Source organism: Lycium barbarum, chromosome 2, assembly GCF_019175385.1.
Source record: "Lycium barbarum isolate Lr01 chromosome 2, ASM1917538v2, whole genome shotgun sequence".
NCBI classification, from domain to species: Eukaryota; Viridiplantae; Streptophyta; class Magnoliopsida; order Solanales; family Solanaceae; genus Lycium; species Lycium barbarum.
The window spans coordinates 1,120,846-1,139,066 of record NC_083338.1 but is presented as its reverse complement, the minus strand read 5'-3'; the positions used below and the strand labels follow the sequence as shown (position 1 = coordinate 1,139,066).

Sequence of the window (18,221 nt, the reverse complement as noted above, 5' to 3'; positions counted from 1 at the left end):
CAATCATTCATTCAAAAATTTGACTTAAAGAAGGTACCATTTTTATTTACACTACGTTTTGGACACGTGCATCTCATGTCAATTAATATATTCTAAGAAGTTCGTTCCTATGTTTTCCAGATTACAAAATAATGTTTATCAAGTTATTTATTTGTAATTACCTTTTTTCCCCTGCAAAGAGTGCATCTCTATTTGTATTCTTTAACATCCTCAAGGAAGCAAGAAGCTTCAAATTTTTCTTCGCTTGAACCACGAGAAAAATGTTCACTTACACGTGAAAGGCATGTTAGAGACTTAATTAATTGAAAAATATCCATACTAGTATATTGAACGTTTAGATAAGACGGACGGCAATTTATGTAATAGTCGGCCTTGGTTCCTACCAGAATGCATTCTTAATGGAAGAGCTCCTTTTTGACTAGTAAGGAAACATAAGAAATTTTGTCTCTAACACGCATTTCACGTGTAAGTAAACATTTTTCTCGTGGTTCAAGCAAAGAAAATTCTCTTCTTTTTTTTCATACAGCTTCAAGACTTATATATGCTTTAATACAATATTAAATATGTATATCATTCATTTAAAAATTTAACTTAAAGAAGGTACCATTTTTATTTACACTACTTTCTGGATACGTGCATCTCATGTCAATTAATATATTCTAAGAAGTTAGTTCCTATGTTTTCCAGATTACAAAATAATGTTTATCAAGATATTTATTTGTAATTACCTTTTTTCCCCTGCAAAGAGTGCATTCTAAATTTGTTTTCTTTAACATCCGCAAGGAAGCAAGAGGCTTCAAATTGATTAGAGAGATCATCAAAAAAAAAATGGCCTACAGATTCGAACCAGCGACCTAGGGATTTTGCCACACACTATAGTCCTTTGCTCTACCAACTGAGCTAAGTATTAAATTTAATACTAATAAGTAGAGGTTGAAATCACTACCAAATAAGATATTAAATAGCACCAAAGTTAATACCACTAATACCTCTATAAAACAACCACTTAGTGTCTTCCGTCTAGCGGATCATTCGACTCTTATTCCTACAATATCTACGAGAATCAAGTTCCAAGCTGTGTGGTGACAAATTAAAGATTTGAATTTTATGTATTCGAGATGCTATTTAATTAATTGACCATTTGAGTTATTGGAATCGAAATTTAATATTCTTAAAATTTGAGTCAAAAACATTGGATTCGAGTGAATCCGTAGTTAATACTATATATCCGCCCCTAGTGGGTTGGTTGAGTTTTAATTTCTACTATGCTCAGGACATAAAAACTATTTGCATAAAAAGTTTTAATTCACTCCTAGTTTCTAGACACGTGCATTGCACCTGCACTACTTGACAATACTCGCATTGGAGCGCAGACTAATCCAAAATCTTACCGAGGAGACCCACTTTGACTAAATAGCTCACTATCAAAAGAGACTTTATTTGTAAGACTCGAATGTGAAATTTCTGGCTAAGGATGAAGGGATACCTATCACCCATCACAATGATATTTTCTTTTCTGTTTATATATTTCTTCCAAAAATTTCAAGCAAACTTTAAAGGATAAAAAAAGGAGAATAAATGGATGACTAATATAAAAGGCCGCTAGACATGCCGTCTTATGGTATAAATTCGTCTTAAAACAAAAGTTGGATAGCTGTTCTACACCGAAACTAAGACATAACTTGATTCTCAGTGAAAAATGAGTAGGAAAAGAAAAGGAACTATCACAAAATTCAATCCACTGAGCACGAGCGTTCAGAATTCACTGAATTTTGAGTCGCAACGAGACATCGTAGGGGCAAACTGATGATCAACTGCTGTCAAAGTTGTAGAAATAGAGTGACGAGGTAGAGAGAAATGGGAGAAAATGAAGGGGAAAAAAAGTAAATGTTTTTGATGAATGAAACTGGAAATGATAAGAGTGATTATATTAATAAGTTTGTGAGAGAGAAGTCAACAAGAGGGAAAGAAGTGGATTTGTTGGAAAGATTATTTGTGTGAATTTTTCCAAAAGATAGACTTATAAGCACAGTAACAGCTATGAAAGACTTCGACAGGACGTGCCTGTTTTAACAGAAACTTGTCAAATAAACGGGTTGAATTGAATTTAAATTGGTTAAAATGATCCGTTTCATAAATATGCGGATCAATAATCCACCCAAAAGTCACTTGGGTTGGAATGTGAAATTTTATTCTACTTTATTACTTACTACCCAAAACAAAAAATAAAAAAGACAAAAAAATGGATCCTCCATTCATTAATAAAATGATACAATTTGACTAGAGATCAAATTTAAAAATGAGTATTTTTTTACATTTGTGATTTTAAACATGTCACAATATCTTGTGTGACAATAAAACTTTTGAAACTTGTCTCTTCAAATATGACATAATATTTGTGTGATTATAAAAATTTCTTATGTCTCCTTACTAGTCAAAAAGGAGCTCTTCCATTAAGAATGCATTCTGGTAGGAACTAAGGCCGACTATAACATAAATTGTTGTCCGTCTTATCTAAACGTTCAATATACTATTATGGATATTTTTCAATTAATTATGTCTCTAACATGCCTTTCATGTGACAGTAAACATTTTTCTCGTGGTTCAAGCAAAGATAAATCTCTTTTTGTAATACAGCTTCAAGTCTTATTTCTGCTTTAATACCACACTAAATATGGATATCATTCATTTAAAAATTTAACTTAAAGAAGGTACCATTTTTATTTACACTAGTTTCTGGACACGTGCATCTCATGTCAATTAATATATTCTAAGAAGTTAGTTCCTATGATTTCCAGATTGCAAAATAATGTTTATCAAGAGATTTATTGTAATTACCTTTTTTCGCAGCAAAGAGTGCATTCTATACTTGTATTCTTTAATATCCGCAAGGAAGCAAGAAGCTTTAAATTGATTAGAGAACTCATCTTTAAAAAAAAAAAATCCGGCCTCCAGATTCAAACCAACGATCTAGGGATGTCGACACACACTATAGTCCTTCGCTCTACAAACTGAGCTAAGTATTAAATGTTGATACTAATAAGTAGAGGTTGAAAACACTACCAAACAAGAGATTAAATATTACAAAAGTTAATACCTCTACCAAATGCCCCCTTAGTGTCTTCCGTCTAGTGGATCATTCGCCTATTATTCCTAAAATATCTAAGAGAATCAAGTTCTAAGCTCTGTGGCAACAAATTTAAGATTCCTTTCTAGTTTCTAGACACGTGCATTGCACGTGTTTCTGGATACGTGCATTGTTGGTGCACTACTAGACAGCACTCGCATTGGAGGGCAGATTAATCCAAAATCTTACCGGGGAGCCCCACTTTGACTAAAGAGCTCACTATCAAAAGAGACTTTATTTCTAAGACTCGAACGCGAAATTTCTGGCTAAGGATGAAGGGATACCTGTCACCCATCGCAACGTCGATATTTTCTGTTATGTTTATGTACTTCTTTCAAAATTTTCTAGAAAACTTAAAAAAAAAAAAAATAAGGAGAACAAATTGGATGACTAACATAAATGGCACCTAGACATGCTGTCTAGTGGTATAAATTTGTCTTAAAAAAAGTTTGATAACGGTTCTGCGCTGAACCTAAGACATAACTTGAATCTTAGTGAAAAAAGAACTAAAAAAAAAAAAAGGAACACTCACAAAGTTCGATCCTCTGAGCACTGAGCGTTCAGAATTTGCTGAATTTTGAGTCGCAATGAGAGATCGTCGGGGAAAACTGATGATCAACTGCTGTCAAAATTGTAGAAACAGAGTGATGAGGCAGAGAAAATGGGAGAAAATGAAGGAATAAAACAGAAGTAAATGTTTTTTATGAATGAATGAAACTGGAAATGATAAGAGTGATTATATTAAGGGATAAGGCACTGTTAACCTCTTGAACTTTGGTTAAAGCTGTTACGACACATCTTACCTTTTCAGGGGTCCTATTACCTCCTTGAACGTTTTTGGAATGAATAATTATTACCCTAAGTGCTGACGTGGCAAGGAGAGTGTATTTCGCTCTCTTTGGAAGAGTGAGAAGCATAAAAATTTGACACGTGTCATACTTTAACTGGATACTTCACATTTAATTACACCTCATTAATTATCATTAAAGCTCAAAGTTTTTTTCTAAACTGATTTTTTTTGTAGTGTGGAAAACTAATTATTTTTTTCTATATATGAAAAAAAATCTATTTTTCCAGATTTAGTTTAAAAAATGGGTTTTCCACATTTTAAATAAATAATTGGTTTTTACAAATTTTTATAAAAATTCAATTTTTTCACATGTTGACAAGAAAAAACACTTTTTTCAGATTTTTTTTAAAATAATCCAGATTTTATTTGAAAACTAAAGTGTCCTAAAAAATGAAATCATGAAAATATATTTATTTTAAGAACAATTTTTTTAAAACAAAAAAAACAGTTTTCCATATTTTTAAAAAATCTATTTTTTTCCATATTGTTTTTTTCAAAAAAAATCCATGTTTTCAGATTTGCTTTTTAAAAAAAATCAAATTTTCAGATTTTTTTTTAAATATCCATTTTTCATTTTTTTTAGAAGAAAAATCAATTTTTCAAATTCTTTTAAAAATTGTCGCGTACGCGAGAAGAATTAAAAAAAAATAGAAAACAAATAAATATACATGTGGCAAGGAAAGTGAATGTCACTCGCCATAAGAGTGTAGATATCCATTTTCAGGGTGGTAACTGCTCCGTTTTAAAAAAGTTCAGAGGAGTTATAGGACCCCTGAAAAGGTAAGGTGTGTCGCAGCAACTGCGGCCAAAGTTCAGGGTGTAGTGTTGTCTTAAAATCAGTTTAAAAAAAAAAAAAAAAAAAAGTTTTTTTTGTGTGTTGATGTACTGCAGTGAGGACACTGCAAGTTTTTTGGTTAGGGGTAGGAACCTCCTCGGTTTTTCTTTGCCAGAATTCTTTTCCCGAGGGGAGTTTATTTTGTTGAAACTGGCATGTTTAGGATGTTACTTAGGTTGAATAGAATAATTTTGTTTTATTTGGTACGACTTGATAACTAATGGCATGTATTGTGTTTGTGCAAATTGTTGGACCCCTCGAAAAAAAAAAAAATTGAAAAATGCATACTTAGAACAGTTATTGTCTGACATGATTGATTCTTTATATGACATTGTGATTATTGGGGTGTTGTGTGTGATGAATTACTACTTAGGAGGTCACAAGTGTGAAAATTATTGTCCTTATGCCGATGTGTGTGTGAAGTGTTAGTTTGATTCTGTTTATGCATGTATAATCTAGAACTTGCCCGGTTGGTCTTGTTTGAAATGCGAAAGTGAGTTTGGTTGTGAAATGATCTTAGGCTTTCTTTGTGTAAATAAGTCACTGTGCCTAAATAAGCCTCTCCAAAAGCTGAAAATACCCCTAGTTTCCCTTTTTGAGCCTTTTTGACCTTTTTCTTGGCTAGCTAATTATGAAACCTTACCCTTTGTGAAATTAATCCATCTTCACACCCGTTCCCTCCTTGATGCTATTAATTAGATGAGGCAAAATGTCTAAGTTGGAGGTGAAGTAAATGTGAAGTACATGTTCAAAACATAAGTTGGGGGTGGTGGAGTTTGCTAGTGAAGATTCGATGTGGTAGTTGCGTATATACAAAAAAAAAAAAAAAAAAAAAAAAAAAAAAAAAAAAAAAAAAAAAAAAAAAAAAAAAAAAAAAAAAAATCAGAAAACTGTAACGCAAAATGAATTCTAGGTTGGTTAGAAGTAAAACCACATCGAGGTTGAAAACTGAAAGAAAATAAAGGGGTGGAAAGAAAAGAGGCGAACTAAGGTGACAAGATGTTGTAGTGTTCAAGGAGGGTGAGTCACTAATATCCAAAAAGTATCCGACCCGTCCCTAAACCTACATTACAAGCCGAAACAAGTCCTAATGAGATCACAACCGAACAATCCTAGGATGAGAACATAGAAAATAAGGGCAAGCCTATGGTATTTGCATGTGTAAATATGAATTTTCTTTGTGAGTGTGAGTGTTTTTCTCTTCTCTTTCGTCTTCGTCCCATTCTTGTCGTATATATGTGTGTTGGGACATTTTTTTGGTCTATGTGAGGGCATAAGGATGAAAATTGAACAAAATAGAGTGACCGCCTAAAGTAGCGTTTGTGTGCACAATAATATGTTCGATAATATGATGTCATTTATTGAAGCTTCATGGTTAGTTGTAGTGTTCTTGAGTTGTTTATGTTGCTTTAAAACAGAAATTGGGGTGGTCCTTGGAAGAAAAAAATGCATGCCGGTAGTTCAGAGTCAAAACCAATATAGACATTGTTATTTTATGATATCTAGGTATTAGATTGAGTCGTGGTTTTGTATGGCTTGCTTGAGGACAAGCAAATACTTTAAGTTGGGGGTGTTGATGTGGCGTGAATTTACACCATAATCGATGCTTTTTAACTATAAGTTTTACTTGTTTTTGAGCAAGTCTGTGTTATTTTACGTGGTTTTTGTCATGTTTCAGGTTATATGAGGTCCCTAGAGCCTAAGTGTGGAAAACAAGCAAAAAAGTTGCAAAACTGGGGATAACTGGAAGTTCTGGAAAATTTCGCGGAAAATTACTCTGCGCGATCGCGCCGTGTACTCACGCGATCGCGCCATAGCACGAAATTAATTCCACGCGACCGCGCCGAGACTTCACGCGACCGCGCCCACGCGCTATTTAAATGACACGCGATCGCGTCGACTCAAACCGCGATCGCGATTGAGGGACAGGGGACGCTGACGTCATGAACGCGATCGCGCTGTCTCGTGGCGCGATCGCACTGAAGGAATTATGAGCGTTTTCGACCAGAACCTGGGATTCGCCGATTTCTTCCATTCCAGTTCATATAAATAGAAAACTAGGGCAAATTTTCAGTTCATCTTTGGCAGTTTTTCATCAAGTTTGGAGACTAGTATTTACACCACACTTTGGGGTTGAAGATTTGAAGATTTGGTTGAGTATTTCTTAAGCCTTTAATTCATTTCTTCAATTCCTTGCTTTGTATTGTATATCTAAGTGTGTAGCTTTCTATTCCATAACTTGAATCTAGTTTATGTAAGTATTCTTGATTAAAGTTTGGTTTGAAACTCTTGCTGTGCTTATGTATTGAATGGTTCTTATTGCTATTGAAGTGGGTCTTTGTTGATTTAATTAATCTCGTTCTTGAATGTTTCCAAAGGGATTAGCTAACCCTAGGACTCACCCATTTACTTAGATTGAGCTTGGAAAAGGAAATCTAGGTTGGGAAAGATTAATTAACAAGAATTTGGGTCATTAAACTCATCTAATAACTTGAGCTCAGAAGAGGATAGTTACTTGAGGTTAGATTGATTGTGCCTAATATCACACTCTAAGGCTTGGAAAAGCTTAGAGTGAAATTCATTGATTTGGTTGGAAGACTTTCAATGAGATTTTAGATATCATTATCTATTGACACAAACCCGTTCTTAGTTGTAAAATCGTGAAATACATTGGATCGTTACTTGAGTGTAATTTCCTTTGTATCCAAACTTGTGGCCATTGATCATTTTACTCGCTTTCTAGGTTAGTTTACATTTCCGCATTAGTTATAATATTTCTCAAAAACCTAAATATTATCCATCGTTTGGCTTTAGCGTAGTTGGTGAAAGTTCCTTACTTTCTTAATCGCCTAGCATATTGTTCCCTGTGGGATCGACCCCGACTCATAGTTGGGTAAATATATTGCATACGACCGTGTACACTTTCTCTTTGAGGAGTGTATTTGGACGTTATCATTAATCAGTTGGTGACATTGAAGTCAACAAGAGGGAATGAAAGGGGTTTGTTGGAAAGATTATTTGTGTGAATTTTATCAAAGGTTAGACTTAAAAAGATAGTAACAGCTATGAAAGACTTTGAAAGGACACACCTGTTTTAACAGAAAATTGTCAAATAAACGAGTTGGATTTAATTAAATTGGTTAGAATGATCCGCTTTAATAAATATGCAGATCAATAATCCACCCAAAATTCACTTGGGTTCGAATGTGAAATTTTATTCTACTATATTACTTCTTGCCCAAAACAACAATAAAAAGAGAAGAAAAGCGATCCTCCTTTCATTTTAATTAATAAAATGACACAATTTGACTCGAGATGAAATTTAAAAATGAGTATTTTTACATTTGTGATTTTAAACATGTCATAATATCTTGCATGATGATAAAACTTTTGAAACTTGTGTCTTCAAACATGACATAATATTTGTATGACTATAAAAATTTCTTATGCCTCCTTACTAGTCAAAAAGGAGCTCTTCCATTAAGAATTCATTCTGGTAGGAACTAAGGCCGACTAATACATAAATTGCCGTCCGTCTTATCTAAACGTTCAATATACTAGTATGGATATTTTTCAATAAATTATGTCTCTAACAAGCCTTTCACGTGTAAGCAAATGTTTTTCTCGTGGTTCAAACAAAGATAAATATCTTTTTGTAATACAGCTTCAAGACTTATATCTCCTTTAATACCATATTAACTATGCATATCATTCATTTAAAAATTTAAATTAAAGAAGGTACCATTTTTATTTACACTAGTTTCTAGACACATGCATTGCATGTGCATCTCATGTCAATTAATATATTCTAAGAAGTTAGTTCCTATGTTTTCCAGATTACAAAATAGTGTTTATCAAGAGAACCCTTTTTTCCCTGCAAAGAGTGCATTCTATATTTGTATTCTTTAATATCCGCAAGGAAGTAAGAAGCTTCAAATTGATTAGAGAGCTCATCAAAAAAATAATATCCAGCCTCCAGATTCGAACCAGCAATGAAAAGAAAAGGAAACTCACAAAGTTCGATCCTCTGAACACCGAGCGTTTAGAATTCGCTGAACTTTGAGTCGCAACGAGAGATCGTCGGGGCAAACTTATGATTAGCTGTTGTCAAAGTTTTAGAAACAGAGTGATGAGGCAGAGAGAAATGGGAAGAAAATGAAGGAACAAAAAAGAAGTAAAGTTTGATGAATGAATGAAACTGGAAATGATCAAGGTGATTATATTAATAAGTTTGTGACAGAGAAGTCAACAAGATGGAAAGAAGTAATTTTGTTGGAAAGATTGTTTGTGTGAATGTTTCAAAAGATAGATTTAAAAATACAGTAACAGCAATGAAAGACATTGAAAGGTAAATCTCTTTTTGTAATACAACTTCAAGTCTTCAACACTTATTTCTGCTTTAATACTATGTTAAATATGTATATCATTCATTTAAAATTTTAACTTTAAGAAGGTACCACTTTTATTTACATTAGTTTCATGGACACGTGCTTTCCGTGTCAATTAATATATACTTTTTACGGTATAGGTAATATGAGAATTACAATATAATAAGTAATGATAAATTTGAAGGGGAAAATTATAAACTCAAAGTGAAGAACAATTAGTTTATTCAAATGACTTTACTATTGTATATTAAGTGAGTAGACGTAATATGAAAAGTTGGATAACGATATTTAGTTATATTGGTACGATGTGTAATGAGCTAACTTCTCCGTTATTAGGAAACATTCTGTTTGAAAATATGAAAACATTCCATTAGAAAGTGTAAGAAAACAAGAAGTTTTGCAGCAGTCATTCAAAATATGATTTTTTACCCTATAATCTTTTTACCTTTTGAATAAATTTTTTATATTTATCCTTATAAAGTTTCAAGTTTTTTCGAAAAGAATAATAATCTAATTATTTATGCTTTCGCGTAACTTTTTTTTTTCAACACTTTAATATTCCAGTTCTTGAAGAAATAATATTGACAATTATTTTTTTGTGTGACTAAAAGTTTCTTACGTCTTCTTACTAGTTAAAAACTCTTCGACCAATTAGAAGGCATTTTGGTAGGAATTAAGGTCGACTGTTACATAAATCGCCATTTTCTTATCTAAATGTTCAATAGATTAGTATGGATATTTTTCAATTAATTATGTCTCTAACACGCCTTAATTTCTTTTTGTAATACAACTTCAACACTTACATTTGCTTTAATACCATATTGAATATGTATATCATTCATTTAAAATTTTAACTTTAAGAAGGTACCACTTTTATTTACATAAAATTATGATTTGACATAGTCAATGCAAACTTGATTTCTAAGTGACGCCATATAATAGGAATTCATCTTCCTATTCTCTCTTTCAATTTTAACACTTAATTATTATTAAAAAAATGTAAAACTTGTTTAATATGATATTGTTTATTAGACTCCCAATGAAGGTGACGGGAATTAAAGGAAAATTAGGCTAATTATTTGACAGATAAGTTGTTTTATAGAGTTGTTGACAGTTTGTATTGAAATCTGCTTTGGAGATGTATTAGGTAAAAAATACATCCGATATTTATACTAAATTGATGTTAGTATGACATTTGTATTCACATATTTTTTTATCACCTAATTATAATTAATTAATATGCATTTGGGCCTCATTTATTACTTAACTCCGGTTAATTACATTGATTTGATATTAACATCATGTACATATATGTTTTACCCTAATATATATGAGATTGTTTCTACTAATATAAAAAAACATGCATGTAAAGAACTCATTTCATGTGAATAATGTTGCCAAATATTGAAGTGAAAGTTTTGTTCAAATTTCATAAACAAACACTGATTTCGAATCAAAATTTTATATTTGAACTCCAAATTGTATGGCCAAACGCCTACTTAGTTTATTATGTGTCTTACTTCTTTTATTTTTAGTTTGTTTAAAAACGAATGTCACTTTATATACTATAAAAAAAAAGGGTAATTTGCGGAGGTTGAAAGTTGTAATTCGCGGAGGTTTTAGCCTCCACTAATTGCTTGAGGAGGCTAAAAGCCCCGCAAATTGCAACTTTCAACTTTCGCAAATTATCCTCTCTTTTTTAAGTGATATTTAGTAATTATTTAATTTCAATATCCTACATGGTAGGTTTAAAAGTATAGAATTCAATTAATATTTTGATACATTAAACATTTTAAATTTAACATAACAAAATATAAAAGCCCCTCTCACTTTCTTAAATTCCTTATTCTGCCAAACGTATACACACATAATCAGAGAACAATGTTCAAGTCAACCATTTTGTGGGGCCTAGAGTGTAATATTTTCAAAGTCTTTCACCTTAGAAATTCGGATAAAGTTACTCTTTTTGTAAGTATACGATCACAGAATTTAAAAAGCCTTTCCCACTTTTTTAAATTCTTTATTCAATCAAATTAAGACGCATAAAATGAAATAGAGAGAATAGTGTTCAAGTCAACCATTTTGTGGGGGCTAGAGTATAATATTTTCAAAGAATTTCACTCAGAACTTTGGATAAATATGCTCTTTTTGTAAGTATACGATCACAAAATTTAAAAGCCTCTCCCACTTTCTTAAATTTCTTATTCAATCAAATTAAGACGCATAAAATGAAATAGAGAGAATAATGTTCAAGCCAACCATTTTGTGGAGGCTAGAGTATAATATTTTCGGAGTCTTCCACTTAGAACTTTAGATAAATATGCTCTTTTTTAAGTATAAATCACAAAATTTAAAAGTCTCTCCCATTTTCTTAAATTCCTTATTCAATCAACTTAAGACAAATAAAATGAAACTGAGAAATTAATGTTCAAGTCAACCATTTTGTGGGAGCTAGAGTGTAATATTTTCAAAGTCTTCCACTTTAGGACTTTGGATAAATATGCTTTTTTTTTAAGGTGTAAGATCACAAAATTTAAAAGTCTTTTCCGCTTATTTAAATTGTTTGTTCAATCAAATTAAGACACATAAAATGAACCAGAGAGCCTGTTCAAGTCACCATTTTGTGGGGCCTAGACTGTAATATTTTCGAAGTCTTCCTCTTTATGAGAATAAATATGCTCTTTTTTGAAGTATATCTTACGCTGGAATTGCATATTTATGTGATGACACGACATGCATGTTGCAGAAAGTCAAGTTTTTGTAATTTACACGTTGCTTCAGTATTCCTAACGAAACAAATTTTCTATGAACAAAAAGATTATATCCTATAATCAATTAACTTGGTTGTTAAAGTACATGAAAAGTTTGTCATAACGAAGGCAAATCAGACTATCAGAAAAGCTACATTATATTATATGTTGATCACCGGGGTGTCTATATCTTAGAGTCCGGAACCCAAATGAAAGAAATGAACCAAAATACCTCAAGAAAAAAAAGTGGTACGAAAGTACCTTTAACGCAATTTTTTTATACATTATATAAAAGTGAGTTAACGTTCCCCGTTAAAATCCGTTATCCTTATTTTCTTAAAAAATAAAAAATAAAATAAAATAAAATTACATAACTCACTATTTTAGTGCGCATGCAAGCTAAGTAACCCTAAGTTAGGCCGTTTGAATTTACTTAACGAGTCCAACTATATCCATTTCAAAAACTAGGCAAAAGTTTCCATCTTTTAAAATATTAATAATATTCTTCCGTTCACTTTTACTTGTCCAGTATTCTAAAAATACATTTTCACTTTGTCACTTTTAGCATATTAAGAGAAGATAATTTTTTTTCCTATTTACCCATAGTAGTAATTACTCATTTCAAATCATTTTCAAGTCCATTAAAAATTTACATCAATTAATATGACTATCGTGATAAATTATGCATTTCGTTTATTATTTCTTAAGGAATATGCAAAGTTCTGGACAAGTAAAAGTGAATGAAGGGAATATTAATTTATCTTCTAATACAATACCATAAGAATATTTTAACAAATTGTTACCAAAGTATGTATTCTCTTATCTTTTGATATTTATGAAAAACATTTATTCTTATACAAAGTATTTATTCTCTTACTTTTTAATAATTATCTTTTAACAAATTATTTATCCTCTTGTTCATTGGCTTGTTGGTTTTTTTTTCTTAATTAATGTTTGTTTAGCTAACTCTAAAAACAATCTAAATCTAAGATCTATTTACCGATAAAAGTAAATAATTTGTATTATAAGTGTTATACCCCGTATATTTATATGTCAAATTATTCGCAATCAAGTCGAATCAAGTTAAAGGCGGAATTATTTTCGGACACGAAATAGAAATCTTTAATTCTCAATTTTAATTAAAACATAAATTGTTTATAAATTTTATTGGTATAAAGATATTATTGGAGATTAGGGGTAAATTAACTATGATTAGATTATTAAGTGGGATTAAAATTTAATCACTTCATTAATTAAGCCTAAGGGGCCGTGTGGGCCCCACCTGAATATAAAAAAAATATATATAATGAAAGCATCAAAATCTGGAAATTAAAGAAACAAGGTGCAAAAGTGAGTCATCAAAAGAGGGAATACGTGTAGCAATATGGGGAATATTATATAAAATAAGGCATAGTGCAAATGACACTTTCCAACTCCATTTGTTGAAAAATCAGCTTTCAAGAACTAAACAAACCAAGAAAAAGAAGAGTTGAAAGAGAAGGAGGTCACGGCCAGATTGGAGAAAAAAAAAATCAGTTTTGTGATTTAATATAATTCTAAGGAGAAGACAAGGAGAGGGAGGTGGAGAAGCAAGAATAAGTATAAGAATTTAAGACACAAATTGGAGCCAAGTATTCAAGGTAAGAATTGGTTATTTCTTTTACATTTAGAATGAGTTTGGATACATTATGAACATGTATAGATGATGAATGAATGTATATAATTTTTTGCATGTTGGTATTGGATTGTTGTTGTTGAAGTTGAAGTGAGCCGTGGGTGATAGGTTTAGATGGAATCATGCTTAATCTTCTTGTACATGTATTGGGAGTAAATTGAATGTGTTGTGGTGTGGATAAATGGATAAAAATCATGAAGTTGTCGTAGTTGTGTTGAAGCCGTGTGGGGGGCTGTTTTCGGCCAACATAGAAAAAAATTGTGGATTGTTGGAAATATTATGTGAATTGTTTAGAATGTTGTTGGTATGGGTTTGGGTTAATAATCGAATGTACGAACGATATTGTGGCTTTAAAGTAAGCCATTAAATTGAATAATTGGAAAGTTGTCGAATGGTGTAAAAGAGAGCTACTAATGTTGTTTTGCCTTTCTGTCACGACCCAACCCCGTCGGCCGTGACTAGTGCCCGATCTGGGCACCCGAACCCATCTATCAAATATTATCTCAAATTCTATCAACTCATTCTAGTATATGGCGGAAGCCGACAAGGCTTTATTTCAAATTTAGGTAATTTCCAGAAAAATTTCGACAGAGTTTCCTTTGTTTTACGGACTATCCAATATACCCTGCACGCAGAAAATACCAACAAAAGCCACACAGGGCTAACCAAGCAATATATAAACATACGCGGACCGGCCGCCTCGGCGTATGGGATCGCCCAAACGACATGTACATACATCCATACAGAAAGACCCTAACCCACAAACATGTCCACAGACCTCTAAACAGACCGACATAATCATATGACGGGACAGGGCCCCGCTGTACCCATGAACGAGAATATATATATACAGTAGTGACAGACTATACCAAAAGATGGGCTCTGGATAAGAGAGCGCTCCAAAATAGGAGAATAAGATCCTAAGCGGACGGATCAGCAAACCTGTCGTCGGTACCTGCACGGCATGAAAACGCAGCCCCCGAAGAAAGGGGGTCAGTACGAAATATGTACTGAATATGCAAAGCCTGAATTACAGAAACAAAATCATAACTGGTACAGAACGTACAGAAAGTAAATAGAAAACCCAAAGTATCAGATATATATTTTCAAAACATGCAGAGTGTGTACAGAAACATACGTCACATCAAATCCGGCCCCTGCCAAGGGACTCGGCAGACAGAACGTGGCCACCCTCCCGACGCTGGTGCCACAACACAGAAGAATCAGAACAGGGGCATAACCCCGTAACATAATATGTCATATCAGATGGCCATAGCAAATCATATCAGAACAAGCGTACATGGCACAGCATACTCCACAAACCCATGTACGCATATACCTGCCCCCTCACATCGAGGCACGGCGAACAATGCAAAGGATCACGCTTGACAACATATCCTGGCCCGGGCTCAGTGGGGGAAACATTGAGGCATCCACGAACGGAGTAGTGAGAAACTAAATGCACTAAAAATACCATATATATATTTCCAGAGACTCAATGAGGCATATCGAATGTCAAATCAAATCAATGAAATCGGACGGAAACATAGTAAGTAAATTTAGATGTCATAACGGGTTACAGAGGCATAATCTATCCGAGATCGTTTTCAAGATTCAAAACAATTTATAAGACTTAATGAAATATTTAAAATATTTTTTATTTAGTAGATAAAGGAGTAGTTAGAGTATCTCTAACGAAAACGCTCGAAGACAAGTCATAGACACATAAAGGGTAAAATTGGAAATAGTGGGCCCACCTCGGAACCAATGAAGCGGTGGGCTCAAATTACATATTTTTAAGCTTATGGGGTCACCTACAAAGGTTCTAGGACATTCCATAACTTCGTAAGCAATTTGGAAAAAAAATTCATAATTTTTCATCAAAGCATACTTAAGGAATTCAATTCTATTGAATGAAAAAGCGACGATTTCAAACGCGGATTCCGATGGACAGAATATTCCCCGAGGCGTAAATCCAAGCCTAGTACATCTAGGACATGCCAAGAGAAGAATCGGGATAGCTTTACATACCTTTCTTGCCCTTTACGCTTGCCAAAACTCAAACCCCGTTTCGTCCAAAACCTACAAATGGTCACATTTACCAATTTACTATTCATAAGACTTAAAATTTCAACCTTAACCAATTCTTGTCTATAAAAATTTGAGCAGCATCTCCCCTATATATATATCATCCCCGAGGTTAAAACTCGGCTAAAACAACAACAACCATACCAACAACAATATATACAACATCAATAATCGACTAGGAACGCATTCTAGCGTAAATAGTCTTATTTTCCAAATAATGCGACAATTCCAAATCCAACTTTGCACTTACAACCCGATATCAATATTTTCATATTCACATACTAATATAAGACCATTCAAACATAAACCAAAAGTATTCCAAGCTATATATTCAATATTCAACAATTCCATCAACTTCCATATTCAATCCAAAATTCTTATATATGCAACAAAACCATTCCAACACATTTTCTACTTACTAATTCATCTCCAACAACAATCTACACTTTAACAACTTCATTATCTTAATATCATAAAATCACATTAATGTGTCATAATTCTCTACATTCCATTTTCATGTCAACTTCACTCATATAATCTTCCTTTGCATTGTGAAGATCACAATAACACAACTAACATGTTAAACAAAATAAATCCAACATTATCTCAACAACATATACCACACGGCCAACATGGCTTCTTTCCAATTTCATCCAATTTTCATTCAACTTCCATAATTTCATAAAAACTACATTAAAATCACATAATTTCCTATAACCAATTTCCATGCTAATATGGACTAGCATCCTTCTAAATTCACCAACCAACATAACAATTCACATATAGCTATTTCATAATTTTTATTTCCGTAATGAAGTCGAAATTAATACTAACAACATCAATAGCAACATCCTCCACATTCTACAAGTTAACTACATTTATTTTCATCCAAAATTCTCTTCAAATCTCATTCCATAATTCACAATACCAACTGACGAATTTATATCGCTATTTTTCCCGTTCTAATCCGTTAAAACTTTAAATAAACTTGTTAGCAATGAAAAAGAACCTACATATTACCTTAAGTAGGCAGCCACCACGTCATCACTCTCCTCTTTGGTTGATTTTTAGCTCAAATTGAAGACAACGTAGCGTACAACACTTTTCCCTTCATGGGCTTCGGGATTCGGGGCTCGGATTTTGGTCAAAATTGTTTTTTTTTCTCTCCAAAGCTCCTCTCTCTTTTTCCAGAATTTTCTGGTTGTTCCTGGTGTTAAAATGATGAAGAAGGCCGAAATTGGCACTTATAAGGACATGGGTAATGGGCCTAACCCGGTTGGGCTCGGATTGGGCCTAGCCCACTGACCTTTCTGCCTTAAAACGTTCATATCTCCTTGTACCGACGTCACCTGGGAACCCACGACCTATGGATGGAAAGATAATTCAATTATCTACAACTTTTACTTCTTGGTATTTTTCCAAATTCCAAACATATAATACCGTTTTGGCCCCCCAAAGTCAGGTCACCCGAAAACGTTTTCTTAAAAATATTCGTTTGGAGGACTTCCACTTTGATTTGGCCCAAGGGTCCTTCCTGAGTTGTGTTTAACTTCACATATGTGATTCATATAATTTGTCACATGTCCCAAAAAAAAATCTTGACGTGTGGGCCCCACCTCAACTTACAATTAATCCGACGTTCAAAAATACGGGATGTAACATCCTCCCCCCCTTTAGAACATTCGTCCTCGAATGTTAAATTAATCTTATAGGGTCTTGTAAGCATTTTGGGGAAAATATATCACATAGTAGAGGCTAAATCTGTTAATACACTTATATTTCGAAAAAGACATTAGTATACCTGTATCCGCGTTTGGTAGCGCCTCCGGGTCCTGTCGACTAGTCAAGGCATAGATGCGGTTCGAAGGACCGCTTGAACTGGGAGCCCCGCCACGACCTCTGCCGCGGCTTGCTGATGTCGACGTACCCTGCCCCGCAGGGCGCATGGCTATCGAAGGAGACGATGACCCAGCGACTAATCCGGTAGGCTGCGCTGCACCTCCCAAATTACCCTTATACGGACACTCTCTCACAGTATGGCCCTGACGGCCACAAGAATAACAAGCACCTGTAGCACGGTAGCACTCTCCAAGGTGGTATTTCCCACAATAAGAACACTGAGGCCTGGGTGGCCTCGTCTGACCGGAACTCCTGTCTACCCGCGAACCTGAAACCCCGGAGCTCTGGCCTGCTCCTAAATACCCTGGGCTATCAAATCTCCTGCCTGAGAACTGCGGAGGTGTGCTCTGTGCCGGCTGGGAAGAATGCCTGCTAGACTGCTGCTGCTGCTGAGGCTGCCCACTCCGAAATTCCTCAAAATACCCAGATGATCTGGCCCTCTTGGGCTGTCTCCGATCCTGACTCCTAATGGGCTGATGACCCCTGTGCCGGTCCTCCATGCCCTGAGCGTGCGCCTGAATCCGGGCAATATCCATATCGGGCTGAGCGGCCAATACCAAGCAACTGTCGACAAAATAACGGTCCAGCCCCATAATATACCTGTGCATC

The 18,221-nt window shown here is 33.9% G+C and overlaps 1 long non-coding RNA gene across 1 annotated transcript; it reads right to left on the bottom strand.

Annotated features, from left to right (window-relative positions):
- Positions 1-14,054: 14,054 nt before the first annotated feature.
- LOC132629197 (uncharacterized) lies at positions 14,055-17,711 on the bottom strand. Its single transcript, XR_009578143.1, has 3 exons — positions 16,734-17,711; positions 15,657-15,707; positions 14,055-14,580 (listed from the first exon to the last, which is right to left on the bottom strand). It is a non-coding gene; the product is annotated as an uncharacterized LOC132629197 (long non-coding RNA).
- Positions 17,712-18,221: the final 510 nt, after the last annotated feature.